The 17,674-nt window shown below is 34.3% G+C and overlaps 1 protein-coding gene across 2 annotated transcripts in view; it reads right to left on the minus strand.

The window, feature by feature from the left end:
- The window catches only part of NCAM2 (neural cell adhesion molecule 2), a 436,725-nt gene that overhangs the window by 368,217 nt on the left and 50,834 nt on the right, over positions 1 to 17,674 (minus strand). The gene's annotated exons all lie outside the window — the stretch shown is intronic.

A 17,674-nucleotide genomic window follows, 5' to 3' on the forward strand; every position in this document is an offset into this window, starting at 1 on the left:
AAAAACTCACAAAACATTCTCCTAATATGGCTCACTACCCAAATTATAAATCTATGATCCCTGCAGCCTAAAAACTGCCACCTGTAAGTGTCTCTGGCTGTGAATGGATGCGCTCAGAAAATAGTTCTGTCAAACACTGATCACTGAAATCATAAATAAGTCCTGGAGACCAAACACACAGCATAGTAGATACAGTCAGCAATACTGTATTAGACACTTCGCAGTTTCTAAGTGATTAGATCTTAACTGTTCTCACCACAAAAAAGGAAATGACAGTTCTGAGATACAATATAGTGGTATTAGCTAACATGACGGTGCTAATCATATTGCAATCTATAAATTTATCAAGTCAACGTGTTGTACACCTTAAACTTACACAATGTTATATACCAATTAAATCTTAATTTTAAGAAACTCCCCAAAGCTGATACTGAAGAAAAAAATTAATCAGACAATGAACCTCTGGGCTATAAGACTCACCAAAATGTGTCTGTATGCAACATGACTGATTATGGGGGTTGTAACATTTAGTTTGGGGTTTCCCTCTCATATGAAGGTTTGAGGTAACAACATTGACGTTCTTTTTTTAATTTATTCTCAAAATGTGAAGAATTTCAACACAACTTTTTCTTTACAGAAAGAAAATCTGTATTCAAAGAATAATCTTTGAAGATTATTTCATTTAATAGCATGGATATGAATACATTAAGCAATTAACTATGAATCATAATTTTGGCATAATATAGTATCTATTATTCTGGCTTTCCATTATTTATAATTTTATTGACACTTACTAGGCTTGATAAAGATATAAGGTTCCCCCTAAAGTGACCTAGGTAATGTCCTTTCTTAATAGTTGTATTGATTGCTAACCTGGATTGTATTTAACTATTTGAAAGGTATTAATTTCATATACAATTTAAAAGCACTTTATTATTATTTAATATAGTGTCATATACTTGGTATAACACAGTTACAGTTCCACATCATTTTACAGAATTTCAACATATAAAACAAGTAAGAGATTTATTTCAGGATAAATTTAAAGAGCTTACATGTATTTGAAAGATGATACTCATACAGTAAGAGTAAATTCAATGACATGACTAATTCCTGATATACTAATCTTAGTTAGATTTAGTCCCTATGTGATCACACAATTGCTGAACAGATTTGCCAGAAATGATGCTAAAGCAGACCTTCATCATTTTGACTGTCCAAAGGTCAAAACCAAAGCTAAACAGAAGACTGTCCTCCACATTCTGAGGCCAGAATCCAAATGGGATGCATTCTTAGTACTTAAGCAATATTCTCACCATTTCCCATCTCACTAGATTCCCAGTCCTGTCTGCATCATGCAGAATCTGTATCTCCCCAGGTCCCTATAGAATACAGATGTACACGCAAATTAAGAGAACACCTGATTTACAAAGAGACTAATTACAAAGCTGTGGGTGAGGTACAGGGGGACCACAAAGGAGTGCTGAGGGACCAGAGCTAGCAGCAGAGGAGCTGTTGTCATTGGTTGGAACAAGGGACGGATGGAAGGAGAGGTTATGGGGTACAGTTAGGGAAACAGTGGCACTCAGGCAGGACACAGCCTCGAGGAGGAGGAAGTCAGGGGAATAAATAATCAGACTTCCTCCTCTTTAGTCTCTTGACAGAGTTTCCTACTGGCTGAAATACATGTCAGTTTCCAGGACAAGAGCAGAGCGCAAAAGAGGGTGGAGGGGACCTGAAAGCGTAAATGAAAGACAGCCAAGGTAAATCCCCAGTGGAATATGGAAAGGATGCTTTGGTGCTTGTCAAACCTGCAATTTCCTTCCTAATGCAAGCAATTATCAACAAAGGATTTAAGGAGAAAAGCAATGATGCATAACCTACATCTTAGAAACAACCAGAACTCACATGTAATTGTTGTCATCTTCCAGGGAAGACATGTGACAACGTTAAGTATGTCCACAAAACAGTAAACGTCATTATTAAAAGGATGGATTGATTTTTGTATTTGAAAAAAAAAAAACTAATTTCAATTTGAAAAAAATCAGTAAGACATAAGCACACACAAAACAACTTTAAGGACTAAATATAGGAAGAGCATTATACACACTCAGGCACACGTTTGAACTGGGAAATTGTGGAGGCATAAACTGTAAAGCTTTTAACACAAATACAACTGCTCTGTTCACATATTCTAGTTAAATTAACTGTCCATTTTATTTAGGACTCACATTTAAGCACCGCCACAACCACTGTTACACATCTCATTATTGAAAAACTTTCAAAATGTCTAATTGCCCAGTTTCTGAGGTGGTGACATTTTGCTCCACTGAAGCATCCTCATGGCTCTTTGATGGTTCTGATCCTTACAGCACCTCAAAATCAACATTATGTATCCAAGCATTGCATTATACACAAATGAAGCAGTGTAGGAAGATGAGATAAACCTGCTCTGACCTTACAAGATACAGCATATATTTTGAAGAGCTTACAGTTCTGCCAACTGTACATTTCCTTACAAACAGAATGGAAAGTGAGTAATTGATTTAGCTCCTGGTTTAGGAGTAAACCTTTCTTTCTGCAAAATGAGTTGTTATATCAAAAGAGGAAACATGCTTTGGCAATTTTTTTTTTCTTCTCTTTTCCCTCTGTGTCACCAAAGTCTGCTTCTATTCTGTTTTGAGATTCTCTTTCATAAGTCATGGCCATAAAAGGCATCCCCTGGTGTTTCAACATCACTAATACCATTTGTCACTTCAATCTTCACTCATTCCTTATCTAACTTATAGTAAATATGTTGACTGATTACAAACAACACTCTATCTCATTTAAAAAAATGTGTCCTCCCATTTTCTCCTTGGGTCCTTTGAGAAAGCCTCCAATGTATTCCTATAGGAAGGTTATTCTGCACTGGAACATTAAAACTCCCTTAATATTTTCCTTCAAATAAATTAAATCTCAAGGTTTTATTTTATATAGTTTCCATAAACTGCATGATAAATTAATTTCCTCCTGTGAATTTCTATAATAAATTCTATATACTGAGTAATGGATCTGCTCCCAGATTTAAAGTAGTAAGCTGATACTAACCTACAAGAAAACGGCAATAAAAATGAGAAACTAACCTTTATTCACAGCACTAGATGTCTTCAGAACTGCCTTCAGGTGCCTGTAATCCTACCTTCAGAAACATATCCTCACCCACATCCTAGCAGAAAAGGCACATCTGCATCAAGAATCCCAACTCTCCTGCTATGACAGCTCAACCTGTGGTGAACATTTCACCATAAAAGAGCCCATCCCCACAGCCTATGGCTTTTAAGCTCAACTGAAAGTAGGAGAAGTCAGACAAAATGGACGTGAGATACAGCAGGAACTCTTGAGAGGCCAGTGTAAGCTGAGGAATCCAGCCAGTGATGTTTCGATATTTGTCCTCAATCCTGAAACTGCATAAAAGTCCAGAAAAAGTGGAAGGGCGTTTTAGGAAGTGGCAGCTGAGATGCAAAGGCCCAGAGACGTGAGAAACTTGGTGAATCTATGAAAATATAAGTGTAGGTGGAACACAGAATAAGGGATGGAAAAACTGTAGTTCTACTACAATGAAACACATGACACAAAGATGACCAGCCCAGCAAAGACTTCAGTGGACACCAAAGACTCAGATAAGATCCAAAAGTACTCTTTACTGTGGATGGAAAATTCAAAGCACCTTGGCTATTAATTGTAGTATCATTTGGTGTAATAGCAGTGGTAATAAAAGCAAAATTCGTAGCAATATTTAGTATCACTTTTAACAAAGTCGTCAATAAAAAAATCTAATTTTTACTGAGCTAGCTACTTTTCAAAGTAAATTTAATTACCATTAAGGTATTGGATTAAACATTCTGTGAAACAAGACAATTAAGTGCCACACGTCAATGGTTAGAGGATGGTCCACATTTTATGCTTAAAAATCAGAAATTATGACCTATTCTTCCATACAAGAGTAGGCTGAATCTATATAGTACCACACTCCTTATTACCATCAAGTCTTTTTTGATCTCCGACAGGAGTAAAACATGGAGAATTCTTAAAAAATAATGCACTGTCCTTCTGAGTTCCAGGAGCTCAAAGATAGTGACAAGGGTAGAAATTTACCTAAATAACTTCAAAATAATTCAAAAAGTAATAAATCTAAAGGGTACGAATCAATGTTTTATCTTGATTTAATTATGTTATCCATTCTGACTTAGGAAGTCTGAGGTGAAATTTTAGTGGCATCTTCAAAAATAAGCATTATGTTTCCAGGAAGGGGCAGCAACGGAAGGGTGTTCTAAGCACAGGGAAAAGAAAATGGATGAAGTTAGAAACTGGATGTCTTATTTCGGGAACAGTGAATAGCACTGAATGTCTGTTTGAAAAATGCAACAGACACCGTGTGCCCACTTGGCAAAAGCATATTTGTGGAAAGCCGGTGAGCATGGTCTCAGTGTCAGACAGATGGGAAGCCATCAATATTTTCAAGCAGATGAGTCTTTTAAGAAAATATTCCACTGAGAGTGTGGGGGATAGACCAGGTCAATAGGGAATAGAAATAAGAGTGATGTAAAGGAAACTACAATAAAAGGAGAAAGATGATGATGACCTGAATAAGAATGCAGTGAATAAAGAATTCAAAAGGAAAAAGAGCAAAGCAAACTAAAGCAAAATTGGTAACATATGGTAGTCATTTCCTACCAATTACTGCAATATTTTGTTTATCCTCTTCAAAACACTTGTGGTAAGCAATCCTGATAGCATCAGGTGTTGCTGCCTCAGTCTTATTTCCCCTCTGAACATAAATTTATTGAGGTCAAAGACGTATTTCTATCTCTAAAACACCCATCAGTGCTGTCACAGTTTCTCACTCGTTTTAGAGTCTTGCTAAAAGTGTAGTGAAGAAATGAAATTCTCTATTAACAAAGAGGAAAGTGAAAATGATCTTTAAGATGAAACAAGAATTCAGAGTAATGAGTTATATGCAAGTCAATCCAAAAGAAATACCACAAGTACATGTCTTAATATAACAGCCTTGTTTCAATCTACAAAGGAAAATCACCAGCGAACAGTGAGTTATTTGTTAATTTCAGACTCTTCGTCCCCTTTGCCCGTATGTAGGAAAAGCAGGGTGACAATACAATAAACTCATTTATCTATTTAATTATTATAACTATTAAGTGATTAAAAAAAAACAATATATACCCAAGCCTCATATTCACACACAAGCACTCAAATATATACATATGTGATTTTCCCTGATAGAAAAGTTGGGTCTAAGCTAGAGGTAATAATACTAAATACTTCTATTTTGTTATATGTTTACATGCAACAAAAATCCACTCCCCTTAAATATGAGATAATATATTTTACTTAAAATTAAGCCATATTTATGGTATGTTATGATTTTGAATTTCACCGCCTTCAGTTTTACTAACTATAGATAATTCTGTTATCATTCCTGTTAACTTAAAACCAACATTTGATCACAGGATTCTCTAAATGAAGTTATCTTCAAAATTCACTGTCATACCTCATCAATACCTTATTTTGAAGGGTTAGGTGCAACTTAGCCTGTGAAAGTCATATGAAATTTTTCTCCCTAAATCAAGTAATGAGTAAAATGGCATGCCAGTAAATGAATAAAACTGTGCCATAAAATATTTGCCTATAGTCTGTTTATTAAAAATTAGTTAAAATACACCTGTAACTTTTTTTTGCAGTGGAATCAGTGAAAGTTCATCTCAAATTCATCTTAACATTTTGAGTTCCTGTTTCTTTTATGTATATGAACTATTTTATTTCCTCTTGCAGGAGAAACAGAATTTTTATTCTGTACTTCTCTTCAGTTTTCACTTATAAAATGTGCATTTAAAATATGAAAGTAAAGGCGTTGGGTTACTTTTTAGGGTATTAATTACATAAAGGCATTATCATTTACAAAAGGTTATACCTTGAGCCTCATTAATGTAAAATTGAGAAAGAAGATGGAGAAACAGGGATATATTATTTTTATTCCTATACAGTGACCTATAGATTATTCTTTCTTAGTAATCCTTCATTTATCTTTAAAAGGTAATTGAGGATCTATCCTATTAAGGGGAAAACAAACAAACAAACAAACAAACAAACCAAACCTAAAATCTATAACAGAAAGAAGAATGTTTTCTTTTTTTTTTTTTAGGTTTAAATCATCTCATGTGGAGATACTGGGATGAAGTAAAACATTAAGTCAATTCCAATGCTACATGTAATCTTCCTTAAACAATCATCACCCGGGTTGCAAATGATGGCATCACTAATCAATGACTAGTGCTTCATCTCAAATGTCTTGTCATAAAGTTTTCTTGAAAAGGAAGTGTTATCCCCCTTTTACCTAAATAAAAATCTGAAACTGAGAGAATTTGAGTAACCTGCTCCAAACTACAGATCCTAGGTAGGGCAGAAATAGATTCAACATCTTACTTCTCTGACCTCTCCACTCAACACACTGCCTCCTTTTCTCTGATAAACAATCTCTGATAATGGGAAGAAATCAGCCTCAGCAATTTGGCCAAGGTTGCAGTCACCTCACACTCTATGTCAATGTACTCACTCTGAAAAAAAATAAAAAAAAGAGTCCTCCTTCAATGCCCTGACCCGCCCTGGCCGGAGGAAGGAGGAAAGCTGAGAAAGGGTTTGTGCCTTGTGGGAGTCTCTGCATTTTGCTCCAAGAAAAAGGCTATTTTGAGCAGAATTATGTTGTTTTTCACTGGGCATGAAAAAAAAAATATCCAAGTAGATAACCTGTACAGTTTTTCATACTCACATACTTCATTGTGAGGACTCTAAAAACTGTGTTTTGTGAATCATATGCAATATCGGATGTCAGGGGGCGTCTTTATTTTAGAATCAATAATCTCCCAAACGGAAGGAAATGAAATCAAAGTAGACTGACCCAGTTTTAAAACAAATGATAGTTAGGGAAGAAACAACGGAAGGAAGAAGGAATGACATGTCTCAAACTTAACTGACAGAACTATAAAGATCTTTAAAAGAGAAAACTAGACAAAGCGAAATGTGCACAAAAGAAAACAGTAAAAAAAAAATTAAATGACTCTAATTTTCTAACAATTTTTTTTGCAAGTATAAGCCTGAAATAATTACTTAGCAAAGCATTCAAAGAGATCAGAACAGAAACTAAAGACATCCTTTCTGTTTAAGTGTATTTTTTTAGCAAATTATAAGGGTCCAAGTTTCATTATGTGCTGCATTAAATGCATAGTCAGCTTTTAAAAATCCCATAAAAGCAGTACAGAGGATGTTTTCAGTTCATTTCCCTTGTAACACAAATTATAATTCTGTCGAACTTCTTTTGAAAATGCTGATGTTCGTGATCATGTTCTTAAACTACCTCATCCTATACAATAAAGTTTTTCCTTTTTTCAAACAAAATTTTTTCAGTTTCTCTTTAGAGGTTTTTCTTTGAAACAATTTTTTTTTCATTTTATATTTCTGTATTGAATCATGTTCAAATGGGATTTATAGATTGAATACTCCAATAAAAGACAGTCAACAAATGTTTAAAACATGAGCAATTATACCAGGTATTGTGACTTTGGGACAAAGTAGAGATTTACTGGCACAGGATGCTGAGGATTCATGGAATTGCCATAGATAGCCACCCAGGCCTCTCAACCTTGCAGCAAAGCCAAGCTTATCTGTAAGCCTCCGATTGCATTTGGGCATTAACAAACACGGGTAGATACAAAGGTACCATACCCCGAACTGATTATGGATTAACAGTAACTGCCTTTGAATACATTCTTGTTTTTATCACCTCCGGTCATCATGGAGAATACAGATTTGTAGTGTCTCCTAGGCTTTAAACCTATCCATGTAATCCTGTAGAATATCCACTTACGTTAACTGGATACTATCCATCAGCTACTGTGTCCATCAGTACATACTGGTTTTATCCATCTCAACAAACATCCCTGAAACCAGCCTCTGAGTTATCAGAGTCCAGAGTTCATTTATTTTAAATTCATTTAAATATTTTAAACTATGCATTGCATCTTTTTTGTAATATAATCAAATTGATGACAATTAATTACATTTCTTTACATTTTATACCTTGGACAGGGATATTGCACAGTTGGATATTTTTCTACGGAGATAAGATATTAAATGTGGTTTTAATAGTGACAATTTCAATACACAATTATGGAAGTATAATTATATCAAACCAGGGCTAAGCAACCAAACTTATAATAAAAATAACACATTAGAAACTATAAAGAACACAGTACTGTAGAAAGGGCTAGAGAATCAGGATAGCTTAGTTCTATTCCTGACTTGCTGAGAATCAAATACTTTTGCAAGTCATTTAAATCCACAATCAGAGTTTCAAGTCCCTCTTCTACGAAGTAAGAGAGATGAGCCTGACATACATTGTGGTCACAGAGAACAGAAATATAAGTACGTAGTTGACTTATCGATCATGTTAAGTGACTATAAATGCTTGCATTTGACAAGCGAGGGGAATGTCATCTGAAGTGGTTCCAACAAAGTAGTGTACTATCCCATTATGCCAGAGTAGTGAGGGAATTATTGAATGATAACTTCCAAAGCTGTCCTGAACAATGTGGTTACACAGAGTGGGTATCAAGCTCATATGAATGCCTTAATTATTTCATCCTTGGTTATACTAAAGGTGCAGTGAAAATCAGAGACACAACACTTCTGTGGTGCAAGAGATAACTTGGGCAGAGTCTTATGGAAATGCTGGGTTATCTCATCATGTTCATTGCAATTTTGCATGATATATTGAATTTTACATTATAATTGAGGACCAGCACGCTGGACATAACACATTATAACTCAATGTCAATAAACTTTAAAATTTTATAGTTACCCTACGACTTTATGAATGACCATCTCCGAATAATATGCTAAAGAAATAAATACTGGATTAAATATTGCCATCTCTATCTTATAGTATTTTCAGTTATCTTTAGTCATGGATTTGTAATAGTATACCAACAGCTATAAAATTTAATCACTTGAAAATCTTCACAGAGTGTTTACGGTGGTAAAAATGGAAATCTTATAGAATTCAAAAGGGAAGGCTTAGTGAATAAAAATTAAAAATAGGGTGATCAACAGATGAATGGATAAACAAAATATGCATATACATACAATGAAATATTACTCAGTCTTAAAAAAATGAAAGCAATTCTGACACCTGCTACAACATAAATGAGCCTTGAAGACGTTAAACTGAGTGAAATAAGCCAGCCACAAAAATCAAATATTGTATGATTCCACTTATATGAGGTATATACAACAATCAAATTCATAGAGACAAAAAGCAGAACTATGGTTGCCAGGGGTGAGGGGCAGGAGGAAATTGGGAATTACAGCTTGATGTGTACAGAATTTCAGTTTGGGAAGATGAAAAAGGTTTGGAGATAAATGGTGGTAATGACTGCACAACAATATGAACAAGGTCCCTGAACAGTACACATAAAAATGGTTAAAATGGTAAATTATATATTATATATATTTACCACAATAAAATGTTATAAGTCAATGTAGAAAGCACCTTTATAAATATTTTGTATTCATTAAAATGAAATAAAAGTCGACATATTAAAGTAAATATGATACAAATACATTGCACGTAACCTAAATTAGTAATAAAGAACGTTTGTTATCAAACGCAAGTTTCTGTGCCCAATGCACAGTGAAGCCGAAAAATACTGAAACTTTGGAGTTTGGAGCAGAGAATGGTTTACTGCAGGGCCAAGGAAGGATAAGGGGCAGGGGCTTATGCCCAAGAAAACCCCGAACTCTTCGAAGGGTTTCAGCTAAAGCATTTTAAAGGGAAGGTGTGGGAGGGGCGTCCCAGGGTTCATGATCAGCTCGTGCACAATTCTCTGATTGGTTGATGTTGAGATAACAGGGTGGTTAACATTATCAGTCGTTAGGCACCAGGTCTGGGGCTATGTGCTCATAATCATCAAGTAGTTAATTTCTTCCCTTTGGTGGCGGTTTTTAGCATCTGAAAAACTCAGGAAATATTCATGAGATATGATTATCAGAAAGGAGCTACAGCAGAGAATATGGGGGAGGGGTCTGTCCCGGGAAGGCTCCACAGGGTCCTGCTCAGTTACATATTCAACAACTTAAAAGGTATTTAATGGCTTCTTTATATGCATCATGAAGACCACATTTATTACGTGTTTTTGACCAAAATATGGTCCTACTTCCGTATTCTGTCTTTAGTTACTGTCTGCATAATGACAATTTCTCACTTCAGCATTCTCAATTCCACTGCCTTCTCCCCACCTCCCAAACACTGATGATCTCTACTCCTTCTGTAGTTACTGTTTGTAATATTTATTAATCCATTCAATTTTATAGTATTGTGACAGTCCCTGAAAGACTTTTTGCATTGCTACTTAACATTATACTTGTTTATATCTTCTATCCTCACCAGGATTTTCCATGTACTATATATATGATATATGGTAAATAATGTATAATTTCTACACTCTCATAGTTCTTGATACAGGACAGTTTATTGTTCAGTGTTATTATTGATATGAATTGCCACTAGGGTGGCTATTTTTAAAGACAACTGAAGCCCACGAATATGGGAAATGATATTGAAATTGACAGAGACTTAAAAGATTAGACGGGTAGTTAGAATATAACACATATAAAGAGGTAAAATAATTCTATTTTAGCTTGAGTAACTATCTCATAAATCAATAAGCCATTTCCCAAGCTCACTGGTTTTACCTTTACTTAGAGGAACACATATAAAGTAACTTTTAGTACTTTTCTTCCACAAACTTCTTAACCATGTTTTCTTTTTCTCTGTCATTGTTTGATATTTGGTATTTCAACTGTCTAGGATTTGATTTTTGTTAAGTTCTCCCAAGTTCCATGAAATTTAATGTCACCATATTTTCAATCAGAAAATTACTGTTCATGAAAATAACTTTGTTCATTTTGCCAGTTGTGATTTTGTGATATTTTTAGCATCCAAAAAGACCGCTTTAAGTCCCTTAATTCACACAAACACACACACACACACACACACACACACAGAGGCAATTGCCAGAGTTCACAGTGTATGTGAAAAAGTCAATTGCAGAACAATGTGTTTTAACAGAAATATTAGAAAGATAAGAAAAATACAGGACACCATAAAAAAGAGACTGGTGAACTCTGTCTTGGGATATCAGAGAAGATCCCCAGGGAAGGTGTCATTGGATCCTTTAAAGATCAGAAAATTCTACAGGTAGACATAGAGAAGGACTGGAAAGAAGGAAAATAAAACTCAATCCTAATTTTCTTCTTCATCTGTTTACTCCTGGAGAGATTATTTTATCACCCATCGGTTCCCAGCTTTTAACAATAGCAGCAAAGTGGAATTAACTCAGTTCCATACTTTGTGTCTTTTATTCCTGAAAACACTGTTGAAAAGACTCATATATTGAGAAGTGTTTGAGTACACAGGTACAGAACTATCGTTAGATACTAGATCTCACTTGTAGCTAAGAGAAATAATTATACTATGGTTAGGCTAAAAGGGAAACATCCTCTTTGCTATGGGGAAGATAATAAAACCTCTTTGGGGTTTGCAATTATTACTCTGGCTAAATGTTTAAGTTAAGAAAGGAGATAATGTTGATAGCTAAAGGATCCTTAACGATAAGTATCATTCTGTAATTGTCAAGGTTGAATAAATATTTTATTCGTATATTATGTACATTCTCTTTGCTCCCAGAAAGCGATCTGACACAGTGCACAATAAAAGACACATTAGTATTGATTAAGTAGTACTACATCATCCAAATTTATTTTTAGATATGAATCAGTGAATTCAACTAGTTTTAGGTGAAATCAGGACATAGGGACATATCACTCAAAGCTTGAAAAACTCTCCTGAGTTGTAATGAGTTTCTGAATATTCTCCATAGTGAATATTATTACAATGGTATCTTAACTATAGGCAATTTATTTAGAATATGTCATCCAATGAAACCAGTTTTTTAAAAATCAGATAAAAGTGCATCCCTTTTGATATCACAAGGTATATATTTAGCGGCGTGATTTGGGAATAGCATTTGGCCATGGAAATATGGTAGTATTTTTATCTTTCATTATGAGCTACATGTTTAAACTAGTGGTGAAAGTAATGCTGAATGGAGTGAAAATGAGTATGTTTTAGAAATACATAAAGAAAAGTTACTTCATGAAGTAAAATATTAACAACTTTAAGAAGAACTTTTGTAACATCTGTTACCCAGATGATATAAAAGACTGCAATAAATGAAGTCATTCATTCATAAAATAAAAATGCAATACCATGAATATTACAGGACACTCTTCAGTTATTATTTTGGAAGTAAATAATGATTTAACCTTTCTTTGGTCATGTAGTGTTTTTTTTCTAGTGTATGCACCTTTATGATGTGAACTTTATCCTATTCATCTTTGCACTCCCACCTTGGAGTACTCTGCACTATACTGTAATTGCTGAATAAAAAAAGTAACAAATCAATATCCATTTTATCAAGGTGAAATGTCCTCAGTATTCAAAATATTTTCTAAGGTTGAACTTCAAATCATAACTCAATCCATTCAATCCGTTTTTCCCTTTCCCAAAATCTTCATTTTTAGGACTAGTTCAACTCATATATATATCTATGTTGGTACTTAAAAATGTGGTAGCCAATGCCTATTATAATACTTATAAATTTTTAAATTTTTAACATTGAAGGATAGTTGATTTACAATGTTGTGTTAGTTTCAGGTGTGCAGTAAAGCAGTTCAGTTATACACATATGTATATAGATACTCTTTCAGATTCTTGTCCGTTATAGGTTATCACAGGATATTGAATATAGTTCCCTGTGCTCTACAGTAGGTCCTTGTTGTTTATCTATCTTATACAGAGTAGTGTGTATATGTTCATCCCAAACTCCCAATTGATCCCTCTCCCCTTCCCACTTTGGTAACCATAGTTTGTTTTCTATGTCTGTTCACATGTAAGTGATACCGTATGATATTTATCTTTCTCTAGCTTAATCCTATATAATTTTATAGGATAGGTTCTACTTTGAGTTGAAATAACTGAAAGGAAATGAGCAATTATGGCTGAGGTCATTTCAACTGATGCTGTGGAAATCAATCAATCTCATGTATTTGTGAGTGTTTCTCATTGATCAGCTGTGGCTTGGTAACCCTGATCTTTTCATTCACTATATAATTGAGTGCCTGTTCTCCAGCATATCTTATGTCATACAAATAACTTAGGCCTGTGGAGTGGAACGTGTTTATATGCTTTTGTGAAACACTCTGTTTTGATTAGCCCCTTTCATGAAGGGCAGAAAGTGGTCATCTTGCTTACCTTCATAAAGGGTCAATTTTAAATTTTTTTTAAAAATTGAAATAAAAATAAGTCATATTAATTATGACCAACCATTTCCCTTATTTTTGAGAAGGAAGTATTTCGGAACAAGCCATCAAAGATTCAAAATTCTTCCCTCCCAAGGGGGTAAAATTTATCTTATAAATTCTAAATCCCCCTTTTCATGCCCTCTCCACCTGCTTTTCTCCAAAATATTAAGTTCTTGGTCCAAACCAAGTCTGTGATGATTTATAATTTTTAGTGCCTTTCCTGATAAAAAAAACCCCTAAGTTGTGCTAATAAAATATAATTTTCTCATATTTAGAACATACCATAAACATGATTTAACTAAAAGCCAAATGAAAAAAAAGAAAGTTTTCCTATATTTCTTGAAGTATCTCAGTAAAGTCCACTGCATACTACCTTCACCATTACTCAAAGTGAAGGACTTAAAATGACAAGTGAATTGGTGCTCATCTGGGTGTTTATATAGGTACCGTTATAATTAACAGATGTCTCATTCCTCAATTAATAATCCATATTATGGAAAGTAATTTTGCCAATACAAAAGCCATGTGATCAAAATAGGTTGTACAACTTATTCATATTGACCCTAAAATCCAGATGGTTGTTGATGTCTTGGAAAGGTCATTGTAGATAAGCTTATACTTGAACAAAGGGAAACAAAACAATGACTTGGGGAAGTCTTTACACACTGACTATGTAAACTCCGGATGACAAATGCTTATCCCACTGTAATCGCTCTTGAAAGTGAAGAATAATAGCATGTGGATGATGGAAATATACACTTTCATCTCGCTATCATTTACTTAAGACACTTACGCTGGGAATCTTCTTTTTAACCGTGATGATGGGGAGGTCTGAATATGTGGAAACATTAGCTTATCGTATTCTGGAAAGCTGGAGGAAGACAACATATACATGAACACCAAGTTCCTCAGTTAGAGAGTTTGTTTGTTTGTTTTTTGAGAAAGTGAGTTTTACAAAGATAGCACTTTTTGAAGATAAGAAATGAATGTGTCCTCTGACACAGCTCCACAGCTCTACCCCAAAACCCTATTATAACCAATAGTAACAAGCTGATGTGCTACAGTCCAAATCCCCATAATCATACAAACATATACAAACAAAATAAATATAAATACATATATTGACATTGTGTTTATCAAAATAGAATTATTCTACAGATACATTCACTTAATTATTTCTCTTCTATATCATGAATTTGTTTTCAAGTAACTTATAGAAGTCTACTTTTTTCTTGCCCAAAAGTAATTTGATATTTTTATCTAATTAATGTAATTGGGGAATTATATTAGATTTATACAAAGAAGGGTTATCAGTGTTTGAAAAGTGGCCTGCAGAAAGGTATTATGATGAAAGGTTTATACAGAATGTTTTAGATTTCAATTTCTGAGTAAGAATAGGTTTTGGATTTTCCTAAAGTTTCCTAGACACACTGAGAAGAATTCAGCGAGAGATTTTTGGAAAATGCTTATTCTTAAGATAATCCCCATAATTCCAACATCTATGTGTGTCACAAACATAATGGAAAATTCATTCTCATAATATTCATTTACTTAGTTCTTGTATTTTACATGTAAATATGGTGCACAGTTCCCTTTTGATGTATGTTTATAAAGAGTTCATTTTTTCCTATAAAAAGTATTTTTCAGCAATGAATTTTTAATCAAAGTATTATTATCCCTCGCATGCCAGCTTTAAATTTTTCTTTTGGCAGTGGAGGTAATTCAGTTTATTTATTTGTTTGTTTGTTTATTTATATTTAATGGAGGTACTAGGAATTGAACCCAGGACCTTGTGCATGCTAAGCATGTGCTCTACCGCTGAGCTATCCCTTCCTCCCACCAGCTTTAAAGATAATTACATCTGATAATTAAGTTTTATATTTACACATATTGCCTAATAAAATACATACTCTCTAGTAAATTTTCATGTTTAAATAACTTTGGATTTAAAAAATATTTATAAAAAGTTACTAATAACTTGTACATGCAGATAACTCCTTTCTTGATAATTTATATTTGAGATGTGTATAAACCTACTTAACTCGATGCACATATTTGTAAAGATTTCCAATAGCAAGGAAACATTTAGATAACATTAAAATACCAAGCTCAACAGATAAGGTATGTGTAACATATGCCACACTTATGTTGTGGTTCTCTCAAAGTGCTAGGATCAAATGAGTACTTTCAATCAATAACAAAGTAATTTGGGATGTCCATGGAAACATTAAGGTCCCCCCAAAATGCTGTGAGTACATTATACACTTACCATAAAATTTTAGCTTCCTTTTCATACATCTATCATTTCAATGGAATATACTTGTAACATCTTTAAAACGCAGCTGATTCTAAAATCATGCTTAATTCCTACATATTTTTAAGTGAAAGACTCAGACAACTGGGAAAGCCAAAAAGTTAAAATGAACCATTAGGTAATTAATTTTACAATGTTACTTGGTATCTATATTGAATTTTCCTGTACACAGAAGCATCATTGCTAGCATGGCTAAAGGTTATGGCTTAACAGCTACATTGTTTCTTAACGGACAGAAAACTACCACCAATAAAGATAGCAGAAGCAACAACAACGGTAACAGCAAACAAATAATTGTTTGCATTAGACATCTTAAAAACATACATACGTTATGGGAAAACAATGCATTCCAAGTCATGAGTACTACACGCAGAATGGTTCAAATCAGGATTCAATTCAAAGCGTGCTGATATTTACAAAAATGAAACCAATCCCACTGTCAATGAAGTGTATCCCCACGAAAAGAAACATGTTCAGAGACTGGAATTTGATTATAGAATCAAGCATGCATTGACTTGTAAAGAAGATGATAAACTTATCAGCAAAAGGTGAACATTTTTAACATTTTGAATTTTGCCAAACCGCATTGCGAACATCCCATGAGGAAACATCGTCCTTGTGCCCCTAATTTGAAATTCACTTACTGATCATGGGGACACTAAAACAAGGACACTCCCTGCTCAGTAAATCTGGAGACAGGTCACAGAGGCATCTGTTCTCCATATACCTATTTAATGAGGTCATTTGGTACACATGCCATGCATTGGGGAATGCTTAATTTTTATTAGTAGCATTAATCTAGCTAAGAGTTAGTGAATTAAAATTATCTTTGAAATGAAATAGAACACTCCTTTGTCTAATTTGCTCAAATTTATTGATCTATAACTCTTATGCATAAACCACTTTGTGACTGGCTAAGAATAAATATATTAGTCTTAGTACACATTCCTACCTAAATAACCAAGCACTTTTGTGCCCTTGAACAATAATTAGAACTCAACAGATTTTGAAGTATGAACATTGAATTGCCTAGTAATAGCCATCCTCGATGATTTGAGAATCTGGAGACTCTGCTGTAGATGGATTCCAGGAATAACCTTTCAAGCTATCATATTTAATAGCGAGGGATATTTACATGAATAGAAACATCATAAAGAAGAGTCACCTATTCAAAAAGGAAGAGAATAAAAATGTTCCTGCAATGCCATCATGCTTACAGTTTATGTTTTGACCGTGGACTTTGTTTAAAGTATCTGTTGCTTTGGTGGGTATTTTTTAGGGGGCTTTTGTGATCCACAGATCAGGTATAAATGGAAGCAATAAAGCTTCAGTTTTTTAAGCCTGGGGTTCATCTGGCTGATTGAAAAAGCCCAGTCCCATATAATTTGGGGTTTTCATGTCAATGTTTGCATTAAATGGAACTCAAGGAACAGAAGTACTGTTGGGCTATTATTTCCAAAATTTCCTATTATTTGGAAGTGGGATTTGACCCTAGAAAAGAGGTGATGGTAGAGTTAAGTAAGCTGTCCATTGACCAAGTTCTTATCTGATTTAATGTCTAGGTTAACATATGGGAAACTATAGTAAAAGCCCGCCACTACACAAAGTTGCAGTAAGCCAAAAGCCAGGTCTGGAGATCTGTGATTAACGTTTCTCAGTTTTGTGGAACACAAGGCAGGGATTTATTACCAGAAACTGTCAGTATGAATTCCTAGTAAACAAGCAATCAAACTGACAGAAAAACTACACTTCTCAGAGGGTTCTGAACCTACAGTAACTCCTAGAACGACTAGCATGGCTGGTGACCACTTGCATGTGGGAGGCAGGATGCTCTTGGTGGAGAAAAAGGAAAAAAAATGAAGACAAACAGTAACAGGGGGCTGCACC

The sequence above is a fragment of the Camelus bactrianus genome, chromosome 1 (assembly GCF_048773025.1).
Source record: "Camelus bactrianus isolate YW-2024 breed Bactrian camel chromosome 1, ASM4877302v1, whole genome shotgun sequence".
Classification (NCBI taxonomy): Eukaryota; Metazoa; Chordata; class Mammalia; order Artiodactyla; family Camelidae; genus Camelus; species Camelus bactrianus.